Genomic DNA, 18,537 nt, shown 5'->3' with positions numbered 1-18,537 from the left:
TTCCTTAAGCAGAAAATTCTTGCTTGAAAAAATGATCTGCTCTAAATACATCATTAAACACAGCTGTTCAACTGTTTACTTTGCTTTGTCCCATGCTATTTTGTTTTAAGATAGATACTACTTTTTAAAGAAAGCTCACTTTGAATCTGTGAATGACTTTGTTAACCTTATTTGGATGGAACACCGATGCACTGAGAGATTGGCTTGTTTTTTTCTCCCAAAAGATAGAATGCACTTCCATCTAAAGCAGATGATTCATATTAACCAATCAATTTTTAATTTCTATTGTATAAAATGTCAACAACCTATTTTATATTACGTTTTTGGGTTACAAAACATCACATGTTCATTTAAACAATCTAAGAATATCTATATATGTATTCTAAAAGGCACTTTTGGGAAATAGTCACAATTTTCATTACTTTTTGTTTAATAAATATATTTTTTCAGACAAAGAATGTAATCAGCGTGATGAAATCAAGATGGTACACTATTGGGTTACTCAACCTAGGCTGTTCTAGACCTATAAAAGAAAGAAATTCAAAATTGGGGAAAAAAGAGATCATGATGATTTCACAATAAAAGACAGATTTGTGTTTATGGAAGGAAAATTATGATATGTTAAAAGGTTTATAATGTATTTAAAGGTCTTAACACTAACAAGTGGTGAATTGGTTAAATAATTCAGTCCTTCATTACATATTGAGAATGGAGAAATTGATATTTCATTACAGATTCAGCAGTTTCAGATGGATGCCCCAGTTAAATAATTTTCTTTGAATTAATTAAAATTCAAATTACATGCTCATACAACACCAAAGAAATGTTTCAAACCCATCCATGTTGCATACTTAATAGACATAAGATAAGAGGATGTGGATGTCTCACAAAAATATTTTGTGAAAACATTATTTTCTTCTTGCCTGTGATCCTTTTACATAATAAAGCTCACTGTCCTATTGTTGTATATAAAAATTCTATTCTGCCAATATATATTACCCCCCCTTTGAAATCCACTAGAACAGTTTGTAAAAACACTGAGAAAACAAAGAACAGGTTTCAATTAACAGGAGTCTGCTGAGCAAGTCACCAAAGTTATCTCTTGTTCATCCATCTGTTGCTTTTCAGTCATCACTGCATTCCATACCAAAATGTTGTACTTAAAACAGCCCATGACTGATCTTGTGGTTCTTGCACTACTTGTATTTGAACTGCTATTTTCTCTATTATATATAGAGATTATATATATATATTGTTTGGTACATGCTGCTTATATATTTGCTCATTAGCAACTATCCAATATCTACTGTATGAAGTGTTTTGCCATTTCTGCTCTATGCCACTGTGATACCTTCTACATGTTTGGACCTAGCTATAGTAATTTATTATATTTGTTATATTTAAATTGTAAATAACCAGCAATTGATCAGCAATGCAATTTTTCAAACTACATACAAGAGGTTAACATGTTTAATAATATGTGTTAAGCAGCTACATGATAATCGTAACTTTCCTATCAGACACCAATGAGCAATCCTCTCAGCTTTATGATGCATGGGGACCTCTGTAACCTGACTACATGCACCTGATTAGAATCAGTCACAGTGGTGCCAGCTAAAAAAACAAACAAACACAGAGTTGTCACTGCTGAAAGGGGGAACTAAGGCCCTTTGCTTGACTGCTTTCTCTTTTCCTTGTGTGGTTAAACCACAATTGCTTAAAGCTGGGACAGACATAAATAACATTTTAAAAATGTCCGTCAAGATTCTTTCTCATACACGCCCTCATCTCCTCCTCCTCTGTCCCTCAGTATCTACCAAGTGGCTGTTTGAACAGCTAATTAACTGCTGTCTCTTTCCTTGAGTAAATATTTACAGTAGCAAGAGTATCTTCCTGTCAATTTAGACATAAAAATCACTTGTTGTACCATAAACTACCCTAATAAGCCAAATTATATATTACCAACACCTGATACTTGTAATTTGACTATGGACCACATATTATTGCTATTGACTCTATCTTAGTGTAGTGTTTGCGCATCATTATCAAAATCAGTGGAGGACTTTATTTATGTCTTATTCAATAAATAACAATTCAGACATACTGTGACAATAAAACATTTTAGCACCAATACTTTTCTCATAAAATAACCATTCTCATAACTATTTATATTATATCAATACTAATATGACTGAAATGGCAACAATTAATTAAACTTTTAGACTATTGTAAAATATTTTAAATCTGTGTAATAAAATACAGAAGTACTGTATATAGGACAGAAGTAAAGAAAACATGTGTCAGCATTTGTCTGTTTGATTTGTCTGATTTATCTGTTTGCTTTTTTCACAAAATGAGATTCAATACTCTACATTTAGATGCACATTTCTGGAGCTGAAACTTGCATTTAGTGTCACAAATGTGCCACTGGAACTAAGTAAAAATATCCCAATGAGAGTGTAATGTATTTTACTAGGTTATCATTTTTGGTTCAGATTTAGAAAATAGATGCTTTCAGGCTGCTCCTGAAAACAAAATACTTCAGTGATACCTTCAAAGTTTTATTTTGTAGAATTATATTTCACATTCCTCCAGTGCAGTCAGAGGATAACAATTTAGCCCTGTTGGCCAAAGAGATTGTTTTTATGTGCTTTATACTTTGGATCACTGTGCAATGTTATTCACACTAAACCCTACTAAGAAAATGAAATAGGCCTTTATTCAGTTGTCCCTGTGGCCTACTGCCTGTTTTCTAGACAAACAATCTTTCTATACCTTTTTTTTATAAACTATATTATCTTTTACTAAACCTAAATGTGTTAGGTGTTATACTAGTGAAGAATTTATATACAGTATATAAAAAGACTGGCATAACAGGAATATTTTTTTTTCCAAGTTTGGTAACTTTAGACAGCTCTAAAAATTCATTTTATTCAGATACTGTGGCATCCTTTAGTCTTTATGATCTCTGTTAAGGATCTGTTCTAAAGTGACTAAAGAGACAATAATGGTTTGATACATTTTTCATATATCACACATATGTAAATTATCTATGTATTATCATATAATGGCCAGCAGCCATATCACTCTGCAACACACAACTGGCAACCAACTGAAGCTAAGCAGGTGTGAGCCTGGTCAGTACCTAGATGGGAGACCCCTGGGTAAAACTAAGGTTGCTGCTGGAAGAGGTGTTACTGGGGCCAGCAGGGGGCTCTCACCCTGCGGTCCATGTGGGTCCTAATGCCCCAGTATAGTGACAGGGACACTATACTGTAAACAGGTGCCGTCCTTCGGATGAGACATAAAACCGAGGTCCTGACTCTCTGTGGTCATTAAAAATCCCAGGGCGAAAAGAGTAGGGGTGTAACCCCAGCATTCTGGCCAAATTTCCCATTGGTCCTTGCCAATCATGGCCTCCTAATAAAACCAATCTATGAAATGGCTTCATTAATCTGCTCTCCTGCCCACTGATAGCTGATGTGTGGTGAGCGTTCTGGCGCACTATGGCTGCCGTCGCATCATCCAGGTGGATGCTACACATTGGTGGTGTTGGAGGGAAGTCCCCACTACCTGTAAAGCGCTTTGAGTGGAGTGTCCAGAAAAGCACTATATAAGTATAAGCAATTATTATTATTACTATAATTATAATATGTATTTAAAGATTCAAACTTTGCAATTCTATTTTCTACTACATTATTATATTTTAATCAATCATATACCAAAGTATACCAAAGACCTTTTAGATTCACTGACATAAATTTAGGTTTTGCTTTTTCTAGGAGGATGAAGTAAGAATTCATTTCACTGTTGCACAACAATCAAATAGTTTACTTAGACAGTTAAGCATATAAATAGTGACACTAGTTCACAAGTCACCATTCTTCACATAACTATATGCAGAAATATACAAAAAACAGTGAATGTTGTAACCAATTTCATTAATGTGTAGTACATCCATGGGAATCATATTAAGTAGCCAGAGTTCTACACTACATTCATCCATGTTAGGAATTGTAACAGCTATTTACTCTAGATAGAACATCAGAGAGGCCACAAATGAGAGGAGACCATTTGGCCCATTGAGTTCATTTGGTTCTTTTCCTCATGCAGTGAATGGCTAAAACTATTGGTTGTGGACAAACTCCCCTAATTAAGACCACTGAAACTTAATCTTCATGTTTTTGGGAAGTAAATGGTAAACCTGTGTACCCGGAGAAATTCCCATCCAAATAAGTTGGGACTGTACAAACTCCACACAAGACAAGTGCCACAGGCTGAAACTCAATGCAGAATCCTTGAGCTGTGGGGCAACAGTTCTAATCAATAAGTTGCCCCATTTCTGAATAAAAATCTAGAAAAGGATCAAAGGCAATACATGTAAATATATTTGGAAAGGGTATCTGAAAAACTGATGCTTTCACAGAATTATTTTCTAACAAAAAACAAAATGAATAGCAAAAATACAGTAGTAGCCCACCTAAAAGACAGAAAGGGCAAAAGAAAGAGATCTATCATTAAGTTATAAAAATAATCTAGAACCACAAGAGGAGTATAAATATATAATGTAGACAAAGTTGCCTTTCAAGGTGAGTTTATCACCAAGGAGACCAAACGGGTAATGTAGGTGAAACAAAAATAGCTTTACTGTAGAAGTACAGTACATAGGAAAACAAAGTATATTTCAGATATTTTTTAGTTCATGAAATGTAACATTCTAATTCCAGTCCAGGGCAATGTTTTCTTCTCACTCCTGCTCTGTTTTCAACAGAATTTCTTATTATATAGACCCTACAGCAAATCATCAAGTTCAAAGTTCCATCCAACTCAGTTAAAACAAAACCTCAGCTCCATGCTCATGTACAGCAACTATTTCATGTACCCACAGAACTACCAAACACCAAACAAAACCTACTCCTATGGTTCCCTGTCATGCCTTAGGCAGTACTGGACCCTTTAAACCTAGACCAATACCAATGCCTATAACCTCTCCTATACGTTCTCCAACCCAGTGAATGTGTGAATGTGTGTGAATCTGTTATCATCTGCTATTGGCCAACCACGGGAAAGACTGTCTCTCTTTATGAATATACAGTAAATGTATATGTACTGCATATGCACGTACTGTTCATATATACTTTTTCTATTATTGTTGTAATACACATGATGTGGTAAACTGTAAGTTTACATCCAGAACAAACAACAAAGTCACATGACCTTGCACTGCAATTTTTGCATACTTTCATTAAAGGTTGAGGGCAAGGATGGGAACAATAAAAGAAACAGTGCAGAATATGGAATAAAAAAAACATAACAAAACAGAGATGAAAGCAATGATGAAATGATGAAAGTAAAGTTGTTTGGGGGAAAAACTACAAGATCCTTAAAAGGTTTTCAGATCTTAAACTCCCATAAGGAACACTCCTTGCTTTTTTCAATGGTTGTTACTGATGGGACTGTCTTTGTAAGGAGACGAGATGGTAAAGTATTTAATCAGGACTGTGTTTCACCATCTGTCAAGTTTAGAGAAGGAAACATTAAGATCTAGAGGCAATTGTCATTATTGGCAGCTTTTTTGGTATGATAATTGAATGAATTCTAAAAACCTATATCAGGGGTTGCTAACCTCTGTCAAAGATGCACTGAGAGGCACACAAGGCTACTAATTCTGGCACACATTGACAGGGTCAGATGGGACAGAAAAAAAACTCCATTATTCAAAAACCAGCCTGTAACAGGCCTATTTGGCAATAGGAGTTTTACTACACCAGCTAAATGTCTTCTCCCAGATACAGAGTACTCATATGTATTTATCTTTCTTGAAATTAAACATAGCCTATTATCTAATTAAATTAAAACATTGACCAACCAAAAATTGCAGATACAAAACTAGTACTAGTTGTTGGGTCTTCATGAGGCAGAAGCCGGAAGCCTCTGACAGACAAGCAAGCATGAAAAATGAATTTGTAAATCAAAACATAAAAGAAAAATTAATTCACTTCTCAAATAGTTAGTATGACAACATTAAGAACTCAAGTTCATAAAGATCATTCTGAAATTGAGTCTGATATCACTGTACAGCATGATTTTTAAATTATTTATACATTATACATAATACTGTATTCTGCAAATGCACATTACATTATTCAAGTCATGGTTTAAGAAAACAAGCAAAGCATCACATAAGATCATTTGAAACCAAAAGAAAAGTTCAAGTATTTACATATTCTTTAATTTGCTCAATAAACATTGGTTTAGTACTACTTAGTACTACTCAAAAACATTTTTTTTTTAATTTAAGACGAATTGGCACTTAAACATGATATGGCAGCAACAGGCTATCTAAAGGAATGTTCAAGGCAATATACTCTGCAAGTAACCATTTGTCCTGGGATGAAAAGAGCCACTTGGGTGGGCAGTCTTTGTGTAAAGGGTGTTCCAGCCACTGTTCATTTCCCATTGTCTTATACTTACTTAAAAGATCTATAAAATGTCTTCATTGTTTTAGTCTGTATCTTATATGCATAAATCTAAAACAAATTAAAACGACTCGGTCATCACATACTAAATGCTATACTTGGGGATTTTTGAATGTATTTTTCACACTATTTACTACCCAGTACAAAATATTCTTCTCTTCACATTAATTAATAAAAAAATAAGTTTAAATAACTTTAAGCACAGGTATATGCTAATACATGAACAAATGTGTGTAATTGTACTTAGGGGTTACAGCCCCTGATTGGAAGGTTACCACGGAATGCATCCCCTCCTATTTGTTATGTCGCACACAGTGTCCATTTGGGTTTATGAGGCTGTTACGCTTTTGGTTTGGGGGTTACCGCTTTACAGCACTTGGCTGCCTTGGTGGGTTTTTGCAGTTCTGTGTCAGTTACAAGTTATAGACAATAAAGAGCAGACGTCTGCGAAACCTGTCTGCCTCTGTCCCTGGTTTTCCATGGTGTAACACTATTTCCATTAATTCTTATTACTTTTTGCTGTAAATTTGCAGAATTGGAAGGAATTAATAAATCTAGATCTACCCGTATGCAAAATAACTATTTAATATAATCTTGAAAAATACATTGACAAGAAAACAAGATGCTAGGAATTCACTATGTTAAAAGAGAATGAGATTTCTCTTCAGTCTATCATCTAGTCTGTGATTACTGAAGTAAGTTATAGGAATAATTTATGAACTGCAATAACTGACACATATGATTCTTGATTGTTAACATTGGACTAGCTTAAAAAGGGCCGATGTTCTCACAGTATTGTCTTGACGTTACAATCAAAAGAGATGCAACTATATATATATACAATCTGAAAAAGTAATTGTGATATTACATTTTCAGATTCCTTGCTATTTATATAATAGCCAGCAACAATGGCTCAGAGATGAAAGTGCAGTTTAAATTGTAACAGACATCACGCTCTTTGTTATTTCTTCATCATTATCAATGCTATTATCGCTTTTATATACATTATAGGTCCTATTGAAAGCAAAAAAAAGGACTGCATCCCTTTAGGCTTAAGTTCTGACTGAAAACTTTAAGTTAAATCTCTTACATGCATTGAAGGAGATAGGAAAACAATATTTCCATTGAAAATAACTGTGTGGTTTCATAAACATCATTTTAGATGTCACTATGACAGTGTGTTAAAATGTTTTATGAACAACTTGGAAAAATATTTATGCTGGCACTTACAAATTAAGATCCATCTCAACTTCACTGAACTCTAGCCATGTGATTTCACAGCACTTGATTCAGAATAGCTAATTATTTATTAGCCTTTACCTAACTGATAGCAGTTGAGAGAATGTTCAATGACTTTCTTGACAAAGATAAAATCATTGATTCCATAAAAGGGAACTATATTTTCCACCAAGAATGGAAAGATGTTTTCTGGTTTAATATATTCCTGAGATCAGGTATTATAATCATTCCTAAAATCTTAACTAGTTATAAAATGTCTTTTAAAGGATCACTGTTTAAAACTCTGATCTTGTTCTCTTGTGTTCTGCTACAATATCATCATAAACGAAACATGAAATTTGCTGACATGATTGTTTAATATTAAAGATAACACATTAGCAGCAGTGAACAGCAGTAAAGATAATCTTCATTGTAACCTTTTATTCTTCTCCACAGCATGTTAGGACTCCTAAAAAAATACTGCAGGAATAATAGTGCCTTTAGCTTAACAAACACTCTAACTCAAAGTTTATCCCTCAGTGTTTACTTGAACTCAAGTCTTCCCTCAGAAAGATATCTAGATATGTGGTATTTCTTACTTTAATGCCTTTTGAATTTCTACTCCAAGAAATACTGACTGTGTACTATTCATGACACTGAACAATGAAATTAAACACATTTCTGAGCAAACAACAACATCGGCAACTAAATTAAAAAGTGTCATTAACAACTATTTTGTTTAAGTGTTTTCCCATTTACGTAGGGTTCTCTACAGGGTGTTCTTTTGGGACTTTCACATTTTGATACTGTACTTGCGTATTGCCTCTTGGCCAGATTATTTGGTATCTTGGCATCATAGCTGCTATGTTGATGACCAATTCTGATTCTACTGTTGCACTTCACAGTTATTTGTCTGTTATTAAGATATTTTTCAGCCACTGTTGTCATTTGAATCAGAAGTTATAAACATTGCATGAGTATGTTTCTTCCACTGGCATAATTATACTCAGTTTAGACCTTTGCTCTGTATGTCTGATGCTGAAATATTGATGCATGTCTTTATCAAATTAAATTACCATAACACCTTACAACTGGGGTGTCTTCTAGGGTACTGAACAGGCTTCATTAGCTGGGCTCCAGATTTCAGTGCCCATACTTTAACTAAAAAGTAAGCACCAGCACACATACCTCATTCTCTCTAAATTTGACTTAGTCTTTTTCACATATTGAGTGGACTTTAACGTTCTCCGGCTCATGTATAAGGCACTGAATAGACATGCTTAAGGTTATTTTAAGGATTTATTGCATGTTCTGAGATCTGCTGATTTAGCCTTACTACTGTGCTGAAGACCAGGCTCCACTCAATGGGCAATTGCACTTCTCATTTACAGCACAGCATCTACATAACTGTCCAGATCCATTAGAAACTCTATGACTTCTGACTTTTAAATCTTGATTGAAGATCTTAAAAATCTTTTTTCCATAACTTTAAATATACTGTTTAATTATACTCTTGGTTTTACTCAATTATTTTATGAATTTGCAGTGCTTTTATTTTTCTTCTGAAATGTGTCTTATGTATGTGCTATTGTACCTTGTGCTACATAATAATTCAAGATGGTCTATTCTTATGTCACTATTATTAATATACTGGATTCAAAAAAAATAAACCACTATCCATTTTTGTATGGGTAAGCTGACTTTACATAGAACAATTGTAAGGATTCTGTGATGTTCACAAAAGATTTCACATTTTGTAAAAACAGTATTTAAATAATACATATTGCATTCAAGTATAATCCCTGGTCTTTTCTGCACAGAAGTTATTTTGTAACATCAAATCCTTTTCTAGTTATTAAATAAAATGTTTTGTTATTTAATGGATAATATGTGTTTTCCAATATGTTTTTTCAGTAGACATGAACTTTAACAAGATTTTTCATTTCCATGCAGGCAGCCTGAAGCTGAAACTACATTTTATTACAGACACCTCTGTTTACATGCAACTACTTTTTATGTTATTAAAGGTACCTCTGCTTATTTCTTAAATATACAGTACTTGATTCTGCTGTCTTCTAAATCACAATTCACTGATTCTATCACTGTAGGTATTGTCCTTGAGAATAGGAAGTTTGAGGGATTCCGTTTGAATTGTTTAACCATTTCAAGATATCTAATACTACTACTACTACTACTACTTCTACTACTACTACTACTACTACTACTACTAATAATAATAACAATAATAATAATAATAATAATAATAATAATAATAATAATAATAATAATAATAATAATGATAATTACTTTGAACTGACACTGTATTTACTTACTGAAGCTTTAACATATCTGACATAAATAGCATTATGGAAAACTGCTAAAAAAGGCTTACATGATGACTGTCTGCCATCTCATATTGTGCAGAACTAAACTGTATTATAAAAGAATATTCCTGTTATGATTCTTGTTAAAAGTGCTATTACAACACATCTACACATTCAGTCATTTTCTAATCAGGAGCTGGAACCTATCCCGGCAAGCAAAAGATGCAAGGCAGGTTACATCCTGGATGGGATGCCAGTCCATTGTAGGACACAAACACACACCCACACCAGGAGCAATCTTTCCAGAAGCCAATTAACTTACAGTCTTTTGACTATAGGAGGAAAACAAAGCACCTGAAGGAAACACAAGTGAATATGTGGAGAACATAAAAAAACACACAGATAGCTCCCCAGGTTCAAAACTGAACCTAGAGCCCCAGCACTGTGAGGCAGTGGTGCTAACCACTGTGCCAGCGTGGTGCCCTACATCTACTCATGCAAATCTTTATTCATTTTACATCACCATTTAAGAGTAGTGATAAAAGAAAATGATGCTTTCTTAAAGAGAAGACAAGTCTGGTTTTAGACCTTTTTTGATCTTTTACTAATGCTTCAGGTATTGGCATATGTGCTCTTATTTTTCCACATATAGATTTTCTAAAGTGCATCCTGTGCTCTGATCAATTGTAGTATCTTTTGTTTTATGATGTACTGTATTTTCCAAAGGATGTGGTGTGATGGACTTCATGTGTAGCAAAAGGGGGTTTCAATTACATGGAAGTGAAAGTGGGATATAGCCACTATAGGAATGGGACACTCCACACAAAAAAAACCTTTAAGCCCTATCTTCTGTTTCACAAAGGCAATGTAATTACAAAGTGTGTGCAGCTGATGAGGTACCATAGCAGTTGAGGATGAACTACATACTAAAATGATTCACATGTCAGCAAAATACCATAGTCATCCATATTTTATTTCCCACAAATATATGAGACAATAAAAGAACAGAGTGATGTCAAGTCAAGGTTGTTCACATTTTCCAGATACAAAAAGTTTTGCTAGGTCCTTATGCCTTTAACCTGCAAAAGGTGTATGGAATGATTCAGGGTTTGTTAGTTTTACACAAGCATTTGGATGTTTTATATATCTTTACTGTTGGGTTTAAAGACAACATTACCTTCATATTCTTCTCTGTATGTACAGTATCTTCCCATCAGAAAACTGTAAAGAAAAATGATTAAAAAAGATTTTAAAAATGCCTTCTGATGTACAACACAAGCAATCACAGAAGAGACATTAACAATTTTATTTTCAACACAACGCTAGTTTTTAAAGAATTGTCCTATTCATGGACTTTTAAATTGTTGACATTTTGGTTTTCTGATTAAAAAAATAAAATTCCTTACAAACATATCAGAAACAACAAGTAGTAAGTAGTGAATTGTGTGTTTGATGCATGTTTTAGATTCTGAAAGCAAACTTAATAAGCCTGAAAGCAAAATTAATAAGCCTTTCAATGTTTTTTTAACGATTTATATGGCATTCCGAGTATCAGGAAATCATTTCTTATTCTTTTATAGTGCCTTTTGCAATAAATCAGCACAAAACAGTAAACAAAGGGGGGAACAAAAACCAATTTGTCTAAAACAATTCAATATCATTACTTATTTGTAAGAAAAATACTAATATAGGGAAATAGTTGTATGTAGATTTCAATATAATAAATTGCAGTAAACATTCTCATTTCTCTATTAAATATATCTTTACACAATATTTGTAGCCTTTTTTAGCTACTTTATATAGTGTGAGCCAAAACATATTGAAGACAATCACATTTGTCTGAGGCATTGGTTCTTAGTTTTGGTTTCCTGTAGAGAGACCCCCAACCACCTGCAACTTTATTTTTTAGCTTTGCAGTGTATTACATCTAAAACATAGAGAACATATTTTTTTACTTTATTTATGGGCGGAAAACAAGGCATAAGAATCAAATTGTTGACCAATTTCATATAGAACCAATACCTTATATTTGAGAATGTCATAGGTTCTACAGAAGTTAGGTATTCAAAATATTAGGAAACAAATCATCATTATTTCTGTCAGAGGCAAATCAAATAATATATTAAGTCTCCAACAGCAATAAGATAGATACATACTTTATTGATCCCATGAGGGAAATTGCAGTGCAACAGCAGCTTAACACAGAAAACACAGCAACACTGTAACAAATGATACAATAATAATAATACAATACATACAATACAATCAGTACAGTGAGAAGTGCACTAAGAAGAGTTACTCAGTCCAGAACACACAAAGAACAAACCAGAACAGAACAGTACACAAAAAGTTGTATTGCACAAAATAAATATAAATGTATTGCACAAGTCCTTGACATATATTGCACAGAAACGGTTGTAAACGGGAAAAAGACAAAGAACAGATTTAGTAGTTTACTGTTCAGTCCAGAAACAGGTCACTGTCAATGTTGCCTCTGTCCAGACACAAAGTGGATGCGTTGTACAGTCTTAAGGCAAAAATGACCTCCTGTAGCGTTCCCTGTCGCACCGTGGATGGATCAGTCTATTGCTGAACGTGCTCTTCATTTTTACAAGCATGTCCTAGAGGGGATGGGAGACGTTGTCCATGATAGCCTCCACCATTCTCCTCTCAGCCACTACCTCCAGGGGGTCCAGGCCAGACCCAATAAGATCAACTTTAACAGGATATGTCATGTATTCAAATAAGCTGCAAAATATATTTGACTCAATCCTATCCCATCCATCTAGCAGCATCTCATTAAGATGAAGTTCCAATGAGGGGATCTGAATGTTGGACTTTACAGTAAATCCCTAAGATTCCATCAGTTTTCAAATACATTCTGATAAGGAGTTTTTTTCTGGCCAAGAATGCTGATGGAATTTTTTCTCATGCTTTCCAAGCACCTATACATTGCCTGGCAATGTATTTTAAATTCATTGGGGACTTCTTTGTATTTTGTCCAGTAAGTGAAAAAGCCCAAAGTCATTTTAATGTGTTACATTTAAGAAACAAGTGTAACATTTCAGACCAAGAATCAAGAAATTGCCACAGGTCTCTAAATCTATGAGATTAACACAAAACACTTTCATCTTTATTTTATTGTGCCAGAGTTGATTAGAAAAATAAAAACTACTGGTGTCATGTGTCTTATTACAATTACTTTCCAAAATGCCACTAAATCATTACTTTTACACTGTTTTCTACGTAACATTTTTTACTTTTACTATGTACTTTCAAGAACACTGCAAGAGCACCTACAGTACCTCCTGGAGTCACAGATAAACAAACATTTTATTTAAATATTACCATATAAACCACCACAAACTGGAATATTACTATGTTTCATATACAGTATCTAGAAGAGTGAATGCCTATGAAAAAATACTTATTTTATAATATATTATAATATATTAATTTATAATATATGTAATAATTTGTCAAGCCAATAACAAAACCAGAAGAGCAACATTCATGATTTCACATGCCAATAGAAGCTACCTAACAGCATGTCCGAAAATAAACAGAGAAAGTAAAATGACGTTTAACAATGGCTTCCCCAAAAATTTTTAGAAAAGGGTGTTAAACTAAAAAATCTAAACATTTATATGGATTTGGGTCAATTTATATTATCAACAGCTTGAAATAAAAAGAGGAGCAAAAAGCATTCCATTTTTCTGGAAGATTAAGAACGATTCAAAAGTAGAGGTTTTAACATGTGAAGGTGTATCCTGCACATCAAAAGCAAAATTTATATAATTACCGAAGACCCAAAATAGCACACTGGGTAATACATATACAGTAGTATACTCAGAATAACAAGAAGAGACAGACAATGAATTAATGTATAAGTGCACATCTTAATACAAGTAAGGACACTGGCTGAGGTGAATACAGAGCAGGAAGAAAGGATCAGATTTACACCAGGGAAATGTTTACTTGCACAACTAACCTATCAAAAAGCAAAGAAAGACATGAAAACCTTTATTTTTGTTCAAAACATTTGTAAGGCTTAAAATTTGCCAGTGTTTGAGTTATTGTGAAGATAGTAATAAAGCAGTCATTTCACTGAACTTACATTTCTTAAGATCATCTATCATCTTTGAATTTTTTATTTCAAATACAAGCTTAAACTAAGAATGGAAACTTAAATGGTCAACAAACCCTTTACTTAAGATCACTGTAAACAGAACATGCTACTGGTGAGGAAGAAAATGTTGTCAACTTGTATGGGTAATAGAGAGAAAATGATAATAGATTAAGCATATGAATAATGTTAATATACAGGACAAGACATGTACGTTTGTTATACTGTACATCTTTTTGTTGTTGTTAATGTGCTACCAAAATTGAATTTTTATTAGTTACTATGGGTAATGGTTGTCTGTGGTTGATAGACTGCATTTGATGGACACCTGATGGAGTTTTATAAGAACATTAGATTTAGCTACAGTATACTACTGAATTTCACAACATTGTAGCTGAATTCTTGTTAGAATTGTATTTCTGAGAATTGTTTGTGAAAATTCATTATAGTCTCTTTCTATTTGAAGTTAGCCATGTATGAATTTCTGACTGTTTTGGACTTTTTTTCAGTGGTCTGAAAAATTCATATTTAGATACTTCATTTCTGTTTATGAGCCCCTGTTTCTCTTTTGAATGTATAAGATTGGGAACTGTTTGAACACTCGGAGACAGCTTCATTGTATGTCAAAACCATGGTTGTCTAAGTGAAATGCTAGCAATTCTGCTGTGTTTTTCTGTCCTGTTCATCACAGTTCACACTTTTTATGTTTTTGGAAAGAAAAGGTTGTCTTAAATATTTTGAAACTTACAATGTTAAAAACATTATATTGGTCCTCAACCATGCATAGAGATTTCTTCAGGTTTGCTAAGAAATGAAATAACTTTTTCATGTCATAGTAATTTATAACTAAAATGTAATTCACAGTACTCACATCCATTAGCAGAAACTCAAATGGCTTTCGTGTGGTACATTAAATCTGTTAACTGTTTTCTCTCTCACTTCCTTTTAATTACTTAGATGTGTCCAAATTAATCAAAAGATCTGACATATGTCTTATTGACAAATCTGAGCAATAGAGACCTAATTCTCCTGTTTCTGTAATGTACTCCATTTCATCAAAGCATTTTTAGTAACAGTTTAGATTAAGAACTTTGAAAATTCTGGCACTTTTAAAATATTATAGATTTTATTTCTCAGTATATTTGATGTTGGTTCCATTTTTTTATTTTACTGATATTTTTATCAATATTTTATTTAATATGTTTGATTCTTAAACAATGAGCTTAGTATATTTTACAATTTTCTGGAATAATAGCAGGCACATTGAGCATACATTATACAATGCATTGGGTTTTTCAATGTTTGATACAGGTATCTTTACACAATGAATCTTATTTTATCTCATGCTAAGTATTTTTGTTTTATTTGAAATAAACTATTGCATCTGGAGAGAAATGTGCTGCATATTGTATTACCTAAGATCAAACTGACTTTTAAATCCTGATAAAATTGTGGTACTGATTGTTTCTTTTATCGACTTCATAAATGTGAAAACTTTATCTTGTCCATTGATGGAAAGATCTGGTGTAGCTAAGATAAGACAAAAACAGTGTTATATTTTACCCTTACCTCCATTTTGATGTGCATTTTCTTAATGTTATGGTGTCTCACCTGCAGAACATTGCTCATATCTGCTTTTGCCTTTCCCAGGCAGATGCAGAAAAGCAATTACATGCTTTTGTATTCTCAAAAAATAGACAACTGCACTACTGTGCTCTGTGGGGTTTCAGAATATATCCTGAATTTGTAATATGTTCAGAATTCAATGGCCGGAATTTTAATCAAATTAAAATCCTATGAACATATCACACCAGTCTTTGTGTCTCTATATGCTGTGTACTTCCAGTGGATTTCAGAATCAAATTCAAAATTCTATTTTAATTTTAAAGTATGGTGGTAAACTGGTTAGCATTACTGCCTTGCAGAACTGGGGCCATGGGTTCAATTCCTGGGGTGCTATCTGTGTAGAGCTTGAATGTTCTACCTGTGTTAAAGTGGGTTTCTGTCAGGTGCACCAGTTTCCTCTTACAGTCCAAAGACATACTGATAGCTTTATTGGCTTCTGGGAAAATTGGCTCTGGTGAGAGTTTCTTTGTCTATGTCTGTGTGAACCCTGATAGCAGGGGGTGTATCCATCTTGTGCCTGTTGCTTGCTGGGATAGGCTCTGGCTCTCCAATGACCCCGTATTAGATAAAGTTAGAAAATGGATGGATGAATTGTTTAGTTCTGAATTACATTTGTGACCTTATGTCTCTGTATACTCCATTACACAATCCTTTATTCCTCTAGGTTGTTATGTGTATCCAAATGAAAAGCCGTTTTTTCCGACAGTGCTTTTACCTGCTTTGCACATAGGCTGTGGAATGAGTTTGTGAAGGACATAAGGGACAATAACAATACTGGCTTTTTTAAATAAACACTAAAAGTCAGCTTTAATGCCTTTATATTATTGGATATGCTTTATTGGCATTTTGTAGTGCAAGAAGTACCCTTTTAGCAGTATGATTATGTAGAGAGGAACAAATGGTGTTAATAACAAGAAACACCAGACAATGAGTCAATTAGAGTTTCTTTGTAAGTGTGATGGATTAGCTATTAGGACACTTCATATTGGCTGCTCATGTATAGTTTACTTTAGGTTGCAAGATAATTGTTTTGTAAAAGATCCCGAATGTGAAAAATTGATAATTGTTGTTTGATTTAAAGATTGCTAAGTAACAAGCTTGGCTTTATCCCCCACACACAAAGTTGTACTAATAGCAGTCAAATTTGTTAGAATAATAGAAACCACCAATGGCCATTTTGAGTGAATTATAAAATTTCTACTAAAATTCATCTAAATTCTGTTGTTTGTCTAAAACATCATGAAGTTTTGTACAATATTGTATATTAATATTTTTTGCTGATTTCACTGTATTAGAGGGAACACATCCCTTTTCCACCACTGAATGCAGCATCCACCTGGGTGATCGGTGGTATCTATTATGTGCTAGAAACCCCAGAGCCTGGTCAGTACCTGGATGGCAGACATCCTGGTTAAAACTAAGGTTGCTTTATAGTAATAATAATAATAATAATAATAATAATAATAATAATAATAATAATAATAATAATACTTATACTTAGACTCAGCTAGGAACAACACTGTAAGTGCTTCAGCTCCACAAAAAACATGATACACTTAGACAGTCCAATGTTTGATTGTTCATTGAATGATTCTGGTGACTTTGGATTTCAGTGAATACATAATTATTATCTGATCGCACAATGTGTTAATGTCCAGAAAATAATATGCGGTAAAATATATTGTTACAGATTTACGTGACTGAGAAGTGTCTCTTGGATTTTAGATAAAGTTTGTGACACTTGGGAAAATAAACACTTCTAGCTTTAAAGTCGAGAGGATGTTTGCTAAGGTTTGGGGTTCCCTTGAGCAAAAACAATTTTAAAGTTTACCTTAGTATACTTAGAGAAGTTGTGGATTAATGACTGTCAAGGAGCAGTACAGAAATACACAATATAACATGACATTAAAAGAGGAAGAAGAAACAAGAAGTAGGGAACAAGGAGAAGAGAGAGGAGTCCAGAGGAGTTGGGATTTGAAACTTAAGCCAGGTGAGACCCCCTACTTCTTGATCATCCAAACCAAATTTGACTGGAGCCAAGTATTTAGAAGGCAGCTTATATCTTATGTGGCCTTTGTAGGCATAAAGAGTTTAATGCTTGGTAGCAGTCTGGGGTTTTCTGGATGACCAGAATGTTAGGCCTCTGATACGCCTTGTCTGTAAATACTGTATATAGTGAAAATTGTGTGTTGTATGTTTTGTTTTGTGTAGTGTAGTTTGTGTCCTGTCATTGTAATAAATATTTGTTTAACCAAGTGTGCCTGGATTATTAGTCCTCTCATTAAAGTTGTGCCAGAGGACAAAGAATTACCACATTCAGATGTGGCTAAAGAATCCACAGCAGGAACGTTGTGTTTTCTTTCTTCTCTTTTCAACATGGTAAAAACCTATTTCTTGTTCCTTTGCAGCCTACGCATGCTGACGCAGCTACCCACCTGAACTACTACTTCTAGAAAATACTTACAAGTTGGGGGTTATGAATGATTATCTCAATTATTGACTAAACTGCACGGTCGATTCCTCATTTTCACTATTTTCGTAACCCCCTATTTGTAACAATATAGATTTAGTATTAATTTTAGATAGATACTTTATTGATCCCGTGAGGGAAATTGCAGTGCAACAGCAGCTTAACACACACAACACAGCCACAGTGTAACGAATTATATAATAATAGTACAATACATACAATACAATACAAGAGTTACTCACAGTCCGGACACACAAAGAACAAACTAGAACAGAACAGTACACAGAAAAATCG

General features: G+C 33.7%; 1 protein-coding gene across 2 annotated transcripts in view; it reads right to left on the bottom strand.

The window, feature by feature from the left end:
• The window catches only part of adgrl2a (adhesion G protein-coupled receptor L2a), a 334,526-nt gene that overhangs the window by 219,263 nt on the left and 96,726 nt on the right, over positions 1–18,537 (bottom strand). For both annotated transcript variants that reach the window (XM_088598895.1, XM_088598896.1), the window contains exon 2: positions 11,199–11,242. The gene's annotated coding sequence lies outside the window, so the exon portion shown is untranslated. The remainder of the gene's footprint in view (positions 1–11,198; positions 11,243–18,537) is intronic.

The sequence above is a fragment of the Lepisosteus platostomus genome, chromosome 11 (genome assembly GCF_059453375.1).
Source record: "Lepisosteus platostomus isolate fLepPlt1 chromosome 11, fLepPlt1.hap1, whole genome shotgun sequence".
NCBI lineage: Eukaryota > Metazoa > Chordata > Actinopteri > Semionotiformes > Lepisosteidae > Lepisosteus > Lepisosteus platostomus.
Note: the sequence above shows the minus strand (reverse complement) of the source record. Positions and strands in the feature narration are given on the sequence as shown.